Source organism: Rattus norvegicus, chromosome X (assembly GCF_036323735.1).
Source record: "Rattus norvegicus strain BN/NHsdMcwi chromosome X, GRCr8, whole genome shotgun sequence".
NCBI lineage: Eukaryota > Metazoa > Chordata > Mammalia > Rodentia > Muridae > Rattus > Rattus norvegicus.
The window spans coordinates 115458184-115473398 of NC_086039.1; the positions used below are offsets into that span (position 1 = coordinate 115458184).

General features: G+C 34.1%; 1 protein-coding gene across 2 annotated transcripts in view; it reads left to right on the plus strand.

Annotated features, from left to right (window-relative positions):
• The window catches only part of Htr2c (5-hydroxytryptamine receptor 2C), a 229136-nt gene that overhangs the window by 4994 nt on the left and 208927 nt on the right, over positions 1-15215 (plus strand). For both annotated transcript variants that reach the window (NM_012765.3, XM_039099497.2), the window contains exon 2: positions 13047-13104. The gene's annotated coding sequence lies outside the window, so the exon portion shown is untranslated. The remainder of the gene's footprint in view (positions 1-13046; positions 13105-15215) is intronic.

The window sequence follows — 15215 nt, forward strand, 5'->3', positions numbered from 1 at the left end:
TTGTGTTTGCTTGACAAGCGCTCTACCACTGATCTAAATCCCCAACCCGTGTCCACATCTTTTTAAACTAGCGCAGAAATCCAGACTCATTTAATGTTTTTCACATACAGCTTCCTACAATCAAAACATGAAGATCCAGTTGTCAAGTAGCTATTCCTCTTAAGAAAATAATAAAAGATGGTAATAGTAGCTGTTATTCATTGGCAATTGCTGCATAATATGTAATAAAGTCTGTAATAAATTAGCAATTTTTGATTGATTAGATTGGCAGTCACAGGCACTTAATGTTTTGTACCTTTAAGAAGAGAATCATCTAACCCAACTACCTCCCTGAAGACAGGTTAGGACAATTAAAGATTTATAAATCTTAAATTAAGTGGGTAAAGTTTAGTACTAAAATACACAGTATTATATTCCATTTCATAGTCAGATATGCACATTGTGTGTGTGTGAGTGTGTGTGTGTGTGTGTGTGTGTTTGTGTGTGTGTGTGCATTTGAAAAGGGAAACAGTTTGGTCATTTAGCTGACTACTTACTAGATGGTAAACATGTGCTTAAGGGTTAGGACCAGTTCCACATTCTAGCTCTATCCCATAACTTTTATATTAGTTAAAATTTAAACATATAAATCAATGATCCACACTCTTTTTGTGATGTGGGTTGATGGGTGAATCTAATTGTTTTCTTATCTAATTATAGGCTATCAAAGGATCCTATTCTTAAATTGCTTATAATGTTACAATTATGAATGTGTTAGGTTTTGTAATTTTGCATACGTAAAGTTAACTTTATGATTTATAACCATCTGGGACACACCTCAATTGTTTTTGGATTAGTCATTGACTCCTGGAAGTTGAGTAGGGCCATACATTCCCATATGATCTAAAAGAGCTTCAGAGAAACTGGGATGCTTTCATGCTTGTAGGAAGCAAATAGGAAAACTCTGTATAACTCCAATTTTCTAGCAATACCTACAATTTAAGGGAGCAAAAATGAATAGTTTTATTGATAGACTTGTTTCTTTATCCTTTCCTCACATATCTACTTTAAAATGATCACAAATGGCAAAGAAATGGTAATATATACTATATTTATGCAGCAAGATTATTAATCATTGATACCATGAATCTTACTCTTCCAAATATTATTTTAATAGTCAATATAGTAGGTTTGTTAGATGGGAAGATTATTTTCCTCTTTTTATTGGGCAACAGTATATCTCAATTTTAAAATACATCTATTCCCAAACCTCAGCCACTTTTCTAAAATGTACTTAATTAAATTAAATCTATAAACTGTATTGTTCATATTAATCACATATATAATCCAAATCAGTCAACTATAAGATGAAATGAGAAATCAGTTAGGAGTAAGGAATTTTACTGAGTATTATTTTAAAGGCTTAGTATATTTTCAATGCTGTATATAGATGATTGATAAAATCTAATGTGCATTTTGTATTAAACTTCTAAAAAAAACTAGTATTCCGAAAAGACTAGTCCATGAAATAGCACAGCATAGTTTTTCAAGCTATGCAATGGGTAACATTTATTTCTCTTTCTTTCGTTTCCCCCTCAGAACAAATGAGAGGAAAATGAGACTGACATTTTTCCCTCAAATGTACTACTTATATTTTTCATTTCCATAGTGATTATTGGTAGTTCTTTAACTATCACTGAAGAAAAATATCTCCATTCTGCACTTGAGCTCAACATATACATACTCCACTTTAGTCACAATACATAAAAAATGCAGAATATTTACTGGGTTAACAGCAATACAATGACAAAGGACTTGTGACATGCCAAGAACAAATAGAGTCTCAGGTAAATTATAAAAGTAATGAGCTTCTGGCAAAGGTAGGACTTCGAGAAATGGCAGCAGACTAATTCTCGGTCTTAGTTCAGGCAGAAATGTAAAGTTTTGCCACAAAGAGTGAAGAATGAGGGCATTTTGCTGACTGTAAAGCAAAGAAGCAAAAGCCGGGCATGGCTTTCGTACGCCTGAAATCTGAGTACACTCAGGAAGGAAGAGCAGTGAAGTAAAGGCTAGCCTGTGCTACAAGTCAAGGTGTTATGAAGGACGTAGAATGATCTTATCCTGTAACAAATAAACACAGATAAAATAAATAATGCTTACAATGCAAATGCTTTAAAATATATATAATGCAAATTAAATTATATATATATATATATAACGCAAATGCTTAAAATTTTATATATATATATATATAAAGTAACTGATCACATAAAAAGCATCAAATTTTCCATTTTAATTTTAGTGAAAATAGAAATTAAACACATTATTTGACACTTAGAGTATTGTGGTTTAGTTTATTTGCTTGTTGCTTTTAATTTAATACTTTAATTTTCAATAATTCCTATCCACCAGGCATGACATTAGAAATCGTATAAACATTGTTTTGGATATTACAGTGAGTATAACCTAATTTATCAATTTATATATCCACAGATAAGGATTATACTTTATTCATGTTTATGTGGATAGACCAATATATCATCGTTTACTTCAATATATATTTGCTGAATAATTAATATGAAAAATAAAGGCACTATGGGAAAGTTTTAACCTTTTCAGTTCGAGTTAAGTGACATGAAGTTTACTCCTTTATTAGCCTCTGTATCTTCTGCTGTTCACACAGTAAATTCTAGGCAACTTGGTGGTAGAGCATTTACCTAGCATGTGTGACAGTCTTTGTTTCAGTCCTCAGCAGTGGAAGTAAAAAAAAAAAAGTTGAACTAGGTGGTTATTAACATCCCTTCAAATACTACAAATTAAGAAAAACTTCAAAAATTATCTAGTTCTGAAAACTGAATTCAAATTATTACACAGAGATAGGAGATTTTTCTGTCTCAGAAAATAATAGCTACAGTTCTTCAACCACACAAGAAAGTTTTACAGAAGCAAAAGCCAGTATTCATTTCTGTCATTTTCCCATTCAGTGACCTATATTTGAAATAATTCATCTTTTAATGACAAGTGGAAACAAGTCTTGGTTTTCTTTTATTTCTTGAGATGAACTTAAGACATTCTTACTAAATGGAACAAAACTAACATAACAGCTAGCGATCTAACCTCAATGGTAGTACAGTTCCAAACCTTACGAAACAGAGATATTTAATGATGTCAATACCCACAAACTTATACTTCACTGTTAACCTAGGTTATCACTTATCAGCTTCCTTAAGCTATATAAATGTTACTCTAAGAAGAATTATTTTTGATTACTTTTCTTTAATTGAATTGATAACCAAATACCCATGGCTGGGTGTGATGACATCTGTCTGTAGTCCAAGAACTTGAGAAGGAGAGGCAAGAGCATCAGAAGTTCAGGGTCATCTTTGGCCACATAAGATGTTCAATAGCCTAGGCTTCTTGAAACACTGCCTTAACACACACACACACACACACACACACACACACACACACACACACACACAGAGAGAGAGAGAGAGAGAGAGAGACAGACAGACAGACAGACAGACAGACAGACACAGACACAGACACACACCACACCACACACACACACACACACACACACACACACACACACACACACACACACACATTCTAGCCATGGTTTTTTTTATATAGCATATAGCATATATCGTAGGAAGAGAAAGTGAAGATTTTAATAACTTTTTTTTTTATAAATTTTGCACCTGTCTTATAAACACACAGAAGTCAAAAAGGTGAAACTTAAATGTACTACAATCTTCACACAAAATTATTTCTACAACTGATTGTAGAACAATTCAGGGGTTCATGCTGCCAGTCTGTGAACACACAGGCAATTCATTGTGATGCATAGAAAAAAAGAAATTTAGAGATATTTTCCATTTCTCCATTTTGCTATATATTACCTAACAGGTGCATTTAGGATATTCTTCCTAATGTCTATTATATATTAAATTTATGTTATCACGTACATAAGCACACACACACACAATTTTGTATTTTGTGTCAAGGTTTCATTTTGCAGGACTACCTATCATAATGTAGATAAAACTGACTTTGATTTGTGTCTTCCTCTCATTGATTACATAACTAGCCTATTTTTAAAATATTTTCTATTTAATGTAGTTTTAAAATTCTACTAAGGGGTTATATGTAAGTTCAAAATCTTTACTTACATTCTAGACTACACTTTCCCTATCCTTTATCTAAATTATTTTCTTAATGAATGCAGCATAAAGGTGAAAGTGTTTAAAAATAATCACAGAAATAATTTTAAAGGTAGATCTAATCTTTATAAAATTATGACATTTATATCTAGTTATAGCATACCTAAATATTCTCTTATTTATTTTTCAATGTAACTACAAAATAATTAGAAGCCATATTGTAGCATCAATTTTGCAAATGAGAACTTAAAAGTAAATAAGTTTAAATAATTGTGTTCATGATCACACACTTAATTGTGCCAACAAATTGAAACAATACAATGCTATCTCCATATTAATTCCAGTAAACTCCCTCCCTTCTATGTTATACTTACACAGAAATTTTGGTGCTGATAAGTGAATGACACAGTTAAGAAACTGAAAGAGTTGATGTGTTCTTGGTAACACAGTGTTTGCCTATTTTAACATGTGGGAGGCTCTGAGTTTCATCTCCTGAATCATTAAAACAAAAATTACATAGATATATGTGTGTGTGTGTGTGTGTGTGTGTGTGTGTGTGTGTGTGTGTGTGTGTGTGTGAGAGAGAGAGAGACAGACAGACAGACAGACAGACAGACCGACAGACAGACAGACAGAAAGACTGAGATAGGAAAGTTTAGAACTTACTCTAAAATGATTAAAATAAATAATAAATCTTTGTGTTTCTGCAAAAGAATAGGCACTCATTTAAATATGGTCAAAGGTTATATAAATAAAATAGACGATGAGCAATGTGTCTTTGATGAAAAACTTAATAGATTCCAAATAACTTTCTGTAGGACGTCAGCCATTCCATTGTGGTTTAGCCAAGCAAGGTTTCTTGAAAGTCAATCAAGCTTGGTTTGACTTCCTCCTCTAATTTCCCCCTAAAATGTCTCAATTTATTATATTTTTCTAACTATTAGTTCTACCTTGTTCATTTTTACTGTGATGTTCAGAGGCCATGTAACAGAAGGTACTTTCATTATTGTATAATGTAAATTTTGAGACTATTATAGAATGAGGATATAACAATATACATAATGCTACCCCCTAGAAATAAACCTTTATTTCTTTCTAGAGAAAACTATTAAAAATATATCATTAGATAATTTTATTCCCAAATCACTTTTCAGTGTAGAATTCAGAATGAGAATTCATTAACATCAGTGCTGCCAACTTTCAGGCTAAGATTAAATTTCATGCCTAGAAATTGTCTGGTTCATTAAATATATTCTTAGATTTAATGGAACACATGGGTGGTTAGTATATAAAGGCTTCAAATGACAAAGATGACAGTGGGCACTTGTTCAACTAGAGGCCATTATTCCATCCTGTGTGAACTTTCCTGACCCCTACATTGGAAGTCTTTACTGGGGAATATTCACTTTCTGTAATCAGAGTGCCTTTGAATATTTGGGTGACTTTAGACACTGGGAAGAAGAGAAGGAAAGGTCATTTGTAGTTTGTCCATCACTCCTATCAAGGCTCCCTTTGGATTCCTAATTGTTTACCAATGAAAACAGTATCCAAATAACGTTCACCATTTTTTAGTGAATGTGAAGTTGCACTATTTGTGATTGTGTCCAATAATTTCAAAGTAATCACTTAGTTTTCTCTACTCTGGTAGATCTTAAATTTTGGTGCTTCGATTTCTTCTTGATATGTTTTAGGAAACAAGCAGATTTCTATCATCAGTGGAGACATATCTTTTGAAGCCTGATTGTACCTCAGGCCATAAGGAATTAACAGAATATACCACCTGTTCTTAGAGTCATCGAACTGTCAGACCAGGGTTTGATGTCCATGTGATGTCCTCCATGCTAAAATCCCTACCATAAATTATATTGGTATGCAACTAAAAGTTAAGATAATATATAAGGAAGTCCTAAATAGATGCCATGCATACAATTAGAAAAGAGTACCAAGTGTGGCAATTTTATTAGACAAAATGGGAGCTGACTTGGTGTCTGAGGCTTACTAGGACTTGGATTGGCACAGAGGACAGAAGAACATTTTGAAAATCTACAGATATTCATGTTGTACAACTTTAAAAAGGGGGCAGTATGGGCCAGCTAATAGCTGCAGCAGTGGCGTTCCCTCAAACATATTTAAAACAATGGTCCACATGTGCCATTACATGTTCCTTGGATAAATGAAAATCAGACCTTAGGTTTCTGGAGACAGATTTTCCCTGCATTCCGAAGAGTGATTCATGACATGTTCATTTTATTGAATTTCAAGACTTTGCAACCTTCTGGTTGTCAACGGAAAGGAACTGAAGTCCAATGTTCAAAGCTTTGGGGGAATGTTCAACAATCATATTAATCCTGATATTCAAAAGAATTTCTAAATCAACTCCCAGCTTTCTGCTTTACTATAACTCAGTGGTTATTAAGGTTCTAGTATCTGCAAGACACTTATATATTTCCAGAAACAGAAATAATACCCAGTTCTAATATTAAGGAATTAGAATTCAGTTCTTAACTGGAAGTCCAATATGTAAACATTATAGGAAGATATGGCAAGCAAGGATCACCATGCTATTTAGAGAAAGTTCACAGAGTAGATTTTTTAAAAAGGATACTGTCTATGTTGAAAATGGTGATATCGCTCCAAAGTGCAAAGAAGGAATACAAGTTTGAATCATTTCTCAGGTGCTATTTTTACTACCACAAATGAAGATGTATTGATTAGTCTATTCTGTGATAACTCACAGAGACACCCAGGTAGAGAAGACATTTGTAGAAATTAAGAAGAATTCAAAGGAGCATTGCTCAATGAACATGCTCAATATTTTCATATGGTCAAACAGGAATTGAGAACAGTCTAGGCTACTTAAGTACTTCAAGTGAAATGATTAAGCTTTTAATATGTAGAAATTATGAAACTTATTTTTTAGCAAATCATAAATATTTGAATTATTTGACTTCTATAAAATGTAAGTAAATAATGAGCTGTGCATTTCACTTGAATATCATCAGTTGTTTGGTTATAATATAACTGCTAGTCCCTAATGCCAATAAAACTATTTTATTAGTCTATTTTTAGTAATGTTAACATGGCATTTCATATTTTTCAAGGTATATATGATGCTCTGAAAGTAACAATTCATTAAGTACTAATCGTTCTAGTAAAACAATAGAATTAAAATATTTTCATATTTCTGAATGATCTCATGTTGCATATGGATTTTCAAAAATTAAACATTAAATGTAATCTTGTGTGTGAGTGTGTGTGTGTTCACAAGAGAGGGAGAGAGATGGGGCAGTCTAAGCAATCAAGGAGGTCAGAGGACATTCTGCAATCAATTTTTCCAGTTCTATGTGGGCTTGAGGGGTTGAACTCAGGTTTCCTGCCCTGCACTGCAAGCATGTTCCCCACTAAGACGTCTTTGTGTCCTGTTATTTGTAACGTCTGAAAGATGCCTAATAAGGTTAAAAAATGGCTCTTCATTAATTTTTAGAAACACAAGTAGTTGGTATTTATTAGTGAAGAAGCCATAGAGAGAATTTTAGGCTCTTAACTCTGAATGCAGGCTCTTTTCCCCTTTGGTCCTCTGCCTCTTGAAGGCCATGTGACATAATAAATGAAAGCTTTTAAAATTGTGACTGCATCACACTGTCCTTGAGAATCTCATCATGCTTAATAAATTCAGAATGAACAGAAAATACACTTGCATTCTTGGCTTTGAAAATTAAAAACAGTACAAATATGTGAATAACTTGCAGACTATGGCTTTTATTATTGCTGCCATAAACATAGAATATACCCTTCTGTTTGTGTAATACACACACACACACACACACACACACACACACACACACACATATATATATATATATATATATATATATGCACATTCACAACAGGGCGAAAAGTAGAATACATTTTGAGGTTTATTTTAGGTGACTGACCAGCCGATTGGCCACATACACTTACTTATGTTAGTTTTGATGTCTTAATTTGAACAACTGAGGTTTGAATTAGCTCAAGGCTGAATGCTTACTTTATAAATCACAGCCCTTTAAAATGTACAGATGCAGACATGAGTCACTAGCTACCGAAGTCCATCTTTAATCTATTATGTCATTCTCATAAGAAAACAAACCAATGACCTTCATGTCATTTTAAAGGCAATGACTGAGCTCCAGTAAAAAGATAATTATATAAAATGAAATCAGTTTCCTTCTATGTTTATTTTTTTCCTTTTATTTGCATGTGTATCTTTTATCTATGGATGAGTTTGAAACTATTTTGAAATAGTCATTCATGTATTTTCATATTGATGCAGGGGAAATCCAGTCTCCTTTGGGGGTTCTTAGTCCCATTAATAAAACAATTCAAGAATGGACTCAGACGGGAGCACAAAGGAAAAGGCTATTAGAGTTTAAAAGAAAAATGTCAAGCTGTAAAACCACAGCAGTTGCCAAGTAAGTGAAGGAGCAAAGGGGAGAACAGACCCCGCTCTTAGGCTGACATGCACATCAGATACATGGCGAAAAAACAGCCACATGATAGGAATGCAGGTTTACAGAAAATGCAAGGAAATCAAAATGTTTAGGGAAAGGCCCAAAAAGAGATGGAAAAACAAGGAAATAGGAATGGAGAGAGGCTAATAAGTAACCAAGTCACGATTCAAACTCAGCTTTGTTCATCTACAAAGGCTGGGCACACATTTTTCATTGTGACTTGAGTAAAAAAAAAAAAAAAAAAAAAAAAAAAAAAAAAAACAACTTACCAGTTCAAAAATATGCCCAATACTCATGCATGAAAGGTCCTAGGAATACATCTACTCAGACCTAACACTGTTCTCCAGGCCTGAGTTGGCACATAGACATCATATGACAGCTTCTCAAAATGAGGAGTGTGTGGGTCGTGAAAGATCTCAGTTCACTTTTCAAAGTGGAGGAAGGGCCATTTACTAAGATCATAAGGATAAAAATGCTGTGGAAGATGTTATATTTGGGTAGAGGTCTGTCACCTAAGGTTTTATTCTTGGGATCTAATGTGGCAACAGTGTTAGGACAATATCTTTGTGACTTCTGCCAAAGTAAAGGACACACACACAAAGTGACAACAGAAATAGCAGTTTTATTGCTCTTCTTATCTTGTGAGCCCAAGGGAGGAGTCAAAGTTTTTGTTTGTTGATTTGTTTTGTTTTAAACAAAAGTGGCTTTATGTAAAAGGACCCGTTTTATGCACAGTTGACATTGGCTCAGAGGGCAAAGCACTTGCTGTACAAGGGTGACGGAAGTTCAAAACCCATCACATATTTAAAATTTTAAGTTTGGGGCTGGGGATTTAGCTCAGTGGTAGAGCGCTTACCTAGGAAGCTCAAGGCCCTGGGTTCGGTCCCCAGCTCCGAAAAAAAGAACCAAAAAAAAAAAAAAATTTTAAGTTTGATGGACTGAGTTCGATCCCAGATTTTATGGCAGAAGGAGAGAACCAACTCCTAAAAATTGTCTGACTTCCACATGTGTACTGTGGCACAAGCCTGCCAACACACATCTCTCTCTCTCTCTCTCTCTCTCTCTCTCTCTCTCTCTCTCTCTCTCTCTCACACACACACACACACACACACACACACACACACACACACACACACACTGAATGATAAAGTTTAAAAGGTAATAGCTGATCAAGATAGCAAAGACTGAGATTTGTTAAGACTACATGGAAACTTGAAGTGAAAGTTAAGACAATAAAACAGAAGGCTGTAAGTACCCATGGTTTAAGTAACACTCAGTGAAAGGAGAACAAAATTGTTTTGATAACTGTAGAAGAAACAGAGAAAGTCAGAACCTCTTTGCGCTAGAATTTATAACAACTATACGACCGAAATAAACCACAGTGCTTAGTCTGCAATATGTTTTTGAGGATGATAAAAGGTTGGAGATGTTTTGTACCTACCTGGAATTGCCTGCCTCACTAAACTTTCTTTAAAATGATCACATTTTGATCACATATTTACCATACTTCTTTAAAGATTCCTTGAAAACTCAAATAAGCGGGGAAAGGAACCCTGCAGGCCACCTGTGGTGTTGCTTTAATCCTGAATCAGATGACATCCCTTTCTTTTTAAATGAATATGATAATCTGGGAATAGGTAGAGAAGTACATTCTGTTCTTTTGTGATGCTAGTATCCATTGGCTCAGGTAATTAAGCCTAAGATAGGCATGTTGGTAGGTACTGTACTTGGAAAACCTGTCTCAAGTTGTGAAAAACTATTATTTCAACTAGAACTTTTATTTAGTCCTCACTGTCTTCTTAAAAGTTTTAAAAGGCAATTTTGAATTGAAACTATGCTTTCATAATAGCTTTATTAGTGTAGGCTAGGTACAAAAGAGCTTTTGCATGTACTTAATGTGGTATAAAAGCAGACTGGACAATAATAAACCTGCTTCAGCCTCAGAACTGGCTGGAGTCATGGTGTAAAAATAAATAAATAAAATAAAATGTCTTAAATAGCCACAGAATTGTCCTTCATGTCACTTTATAAATTAATTATAGGTCATGTCAAATACAATAACATCATAAATGGAAAACTTTAAAAATGATTGCTTTACAATGAATATCCTAGTAAGAGCACCAGTGGAAGGGGAAGCCCTGGGTCCTGCTAAGACTGAACCCCCAGTGAACTAGATTGTTGGGGGGAAGGCGACAGGGGGGGGATGGAGAGGGGAACACCCATAAAGAAGGGGAGGGGAGAGGGGAATGTTTGCCCGGAAACCGGGAAAGGGAATAACACTCGAAATGTAAATAAGAAATACTCAAGTGAATAAAAAAATGATTGCTTTAAGACGTGCATTTATATTAATATGTAGAACACAGTTGTGCTCAAGGCCATCTTGATATCTTGAATCACTGCCCCACAAAAAGAGAGAATCAAATTTATTGTGGGAATTTAAAATTGTAATAGTTCAATAAGGTATGGAAAGATCAAATACTTGAACTGCTAATAGATGTATCATAAAATGTATCTAAAATTCACAACTAGCTGATGGGGAAAAGATGTCTTCATAGATGATAATATTGCCATAAAGAAGGCTCTGAGCCATGAGCTAGAGAGCAGTGGAGTGTCCCTGTAATGGGAGACAGATACAGGAAAATTGCCATAAATTTGAGGCCAGCCTGGGCTACATGATTCTATTCAAACAACAATAACAACGGAAAGGGGAAAAAAGCATAATGAGGCTGGAAGGACAAACTTAGAAAAGAGTTAATTTTATAGTGAAGGAGGGTGTCTTTTTTTAATCAGAATTAACATTTTAAAAATCTACTCGAAAACATAAGACCCATCAGAAAAATAGTTTTACTTGTCAAGTTTCACAGAAATATGTCCTAAGAAATTCCAGGTTCAATGCTTTTTTTTTTTACCATGAAGGAACAGAAATGCTTCATTGTAAGATCATCTAAATCTCCTCATGTGAGGGAAAACCTGACTGAAATAAATCCTGACTGACTTCAGACCACACATTGTTCTGACTGCAATAGTTACGAATGACCACTAGGGGGCCGCAATCCTATTTGCCGCACTTCCGTGGTCACAAAATATGAAATCCCCTCTTAGGGTACTGTATAATTAGGTAAGAGTAATTTAACCTGGAGCTGCGACGGGTAAGAGTAGGTTACTTCAGTGTAGTGAGACGATATGCTTTGTTGCAATGCAATCTACAATTTGCAGCCTGTAAATTGATAACAGCATTGCCAAGGCCTTCTTCACTCAGCATAGACTCTTAGCAGAAGTTGAAAATGGCTAGTGATTTTGGATCTGTGCCTCCTGAAATGTATTAAAGAGAGCCGGCTTTATACATCTTTCCAATAAGGAAACTGATTTGTTTATTATATGTACTTTAACGTTTCCATACAACAAAATCACAATGTTAAACATTTATTCTTCACGGTCATTGCAATGATTCTCTGCGCTAACTATTCAAAGTGGCAAAAAGGTGCGCTCGTGCAGATTTTTGAATAGTAAACGTATGTTTTAAAAAATTAATTTAGGTAGTAGAGGAAAAATTTAACCCAAGTTGTTTCTCACTTATTTGAATTCACAACTACCTTAATTTACTGTCTTAAGAAATCTGGATAATATGAAATAAAATCATCAAATTATTGAAATTGCGACTTTAAAATTCTATATATACATATTTTATATTATGTTATTCATGTAACATATGTTGATATGTATATGAGTAAATTAAATTATTTTATTAATCTAAATTACAGAATAATGTTTTCTATATATTTTCCACCATCCTAATGGTGTTTTACTTAGCTCAGCAGAAATATTAACTTTCTATTTTAAGAAAATACCTGTATTTGAAACATATTGGACATGTTTGTATTGGTTGGGGAATACATTTTTGTTTAAAGTAAGTAAGTAACATTATTGAAAGTTTGTTTGTCCTACTATAAAAACGTATCTAATGTTTGTTTTTAACTTGTTTTGCATTGAAAAGTAAATAGTTGCAGAAATGACACTGTACAACAACTGCCATTAAAATGTTAATTTCAGGTGTTATTTTCCTTCCCTTAGGCTAGGCTAAGGATCTATAGATTGAATGCCCTCTGATTAGAGCTCTGAAAATTGTCTTACTTAAAATGATTCAACTTAACATTGGGTATAGAATTTTGCTGATTCACTTAGAACGCAGAATTGGCATGTGATTCTTCTTTAGCAGAAGGACAAAGGTAGTGGACAGGCTGAACTGATACTTTAATTTTTGTACTTATGGAGTTGAGATTTCCATGCGGAGTTTGGGGATAGCATACCTGTTACTACTCAGCCAGGCTTTATCCAAGAAAATAGGATAGGAACCTTAACTAAAGTCTTTCTTACATAATTCTCATCCTATTTTTTTCATATTTACTTTTAGGGTTGTCAACTATTACCTGCAAGCATAGGCCAACGAACACCTTCTTTCCAAATTAATTGTAAGTATACACATAAGCATGCCCTGGAATCATTTTGGATCAATATTTAACTATTATATATAGATGATTACAACTAGTTTGACAACTTACGGCTGTACACAATCTACTAAATATATACCATTGAGGGCTTACCACATCTGAAAAATATTGTTGAAAAATATTTTAATGCAACCTAAAACATTAGAATTATGTTTTATCGAATTATGTGTGACGCAGATACCCTCACCAATTTTCAAAACACTATCTCAACTTTGTGGTAAGTAAATATAAGATTACATACTGAGAAATTTCAGCCAATGAAGAAAATCCATGATCGCTTGATTTCCCCTTATAATGCCAAACTCATAGCTGTGCTTTGAAATTAGCAAATCCAGCTATCATTTGCTGATAGGAATTTTAGAAAGCAAAACTCATTAAATGTTCTTCCTACCTGAGGCTGGGGTGTATCTCAGTGGTAGAATAATTGACTGGCAAGGGGACGAATCTATGCTCCATTCCCAGTACCAAATAAAACAATGATTATTATTGTTGTCATTATTAATTATCATCAGCTTCTCAGAACAAGTGTAAGAAAAGGTGAGAATCTTTGTTATCACTCAAAAATTCTGAAAACCAGTAAAGACAAACTTGCAGAAGAGAGGAAAAGGAGAGAGTGGTAGCTGGCTGAGGTGGTATGTGTGCTTAATCCCAGCACTCAGGAGGCAGCAGCCAGTGAATTTCTGAGGTTCAGGCCAATCTGGTCTACAGTTCCAGTTCCAGGATAGCCAAGGATACACGGAGAAACCTTGTGTTGGAAAAAAGTAAGGAAAAAAGGAGAGAGAAAGAGAGGAGGGGGGAGGAATGGTTAGTTAAATATTTGAGCCTTCTCACAGTACTATTGACATAGTTAATATCACAAAATGAGCTTACAATAGTAGTTTCAGAGGAAGAATTGATGATTGTGGGATGTAAGCCATCACTATAGGGGCATTTGATAGTAGTATTTTAATATAGTGCTAATATATAACTATGTAAAATATAAGGGTACAAAAATAAAATGAAAAATGAATGCTATCCAAATTTAAAAGATATTAATAAGGAAATAGACCTGGAAATGGGAATGTCTCCTACACACATAACTGAAGATAAAATATAATTGAAAGAAAGAAGAAATCAGTGACATTTTTTCCCAACAAAGCAGGTATATAAAACATGGCTACATCAAAATGTACCCAGTAGTCAAAAAACCAACATCAAACCATTGTGCCAGATTACTAAACATATTTTCATTTAATGCAATGACAAACATAACATTTCCTATTAATATATATTAAAAAGTTTCTATTACTCTCCCACTAGTTTTCCATACAGTGCGAAAATAAATGTTTAGGGAAATTTAAGAGCATAGAGTAAAAAATTTTGAAGTGCTCCAATAGGAGGAATCTCACTGTAAGTTTATGAACATTGAAATGTACTGCAATTGTTTTCATTGTGTTGGTGAAATCGGTTAACGTGGATGTCCAGGTAAGTTTATACGGTATTCACACCAGGTCTTCTCATACTGATCAGCATGCGAATGATAAAGACCAAGGTCAGTTTTACCACACTGTGAAGTCAGCCAATTCTACCTTTGCTCTCACCTTTTACTCGTACTCTTCTGACTGTGGCAAAGTATCTTCTCTCTACCTCTTTATGCTAAGCATCTAATACCCACACAGCGAGTGTTGTCTATTTCTCTCCCTGGCCTTGTGCTGACCATTGGTTTTTAAACAGCAGTTAAAGATTTTTTTGATAAGTAAATTCATCTTAAAGTAGTATTAACTGGTAAGTTCTATCTCATCTCTCCAAAACTTGAATCCTCCAAAGAGCTCAAAGGCAAAATTTAGCTTAAATTCACTTTATTTTATAAAGTTTTTGGCTTACTTCACTTACCCAAGCAGTTCTCCTTGCTAGAGCACATCAGGGACCTGAAAACTGCATTCCCACCCAGCTACAAAAAATGGTTGAAGACTAGTTGTTTGTTGCGATGATGTAGCAAACATGTTTAATATATTAATATTGATTGTATGTTGATGAGTAGCAAAAGTGCAATTGTAATACTTATATACCAATATACCTACTTTTTTTAGGAG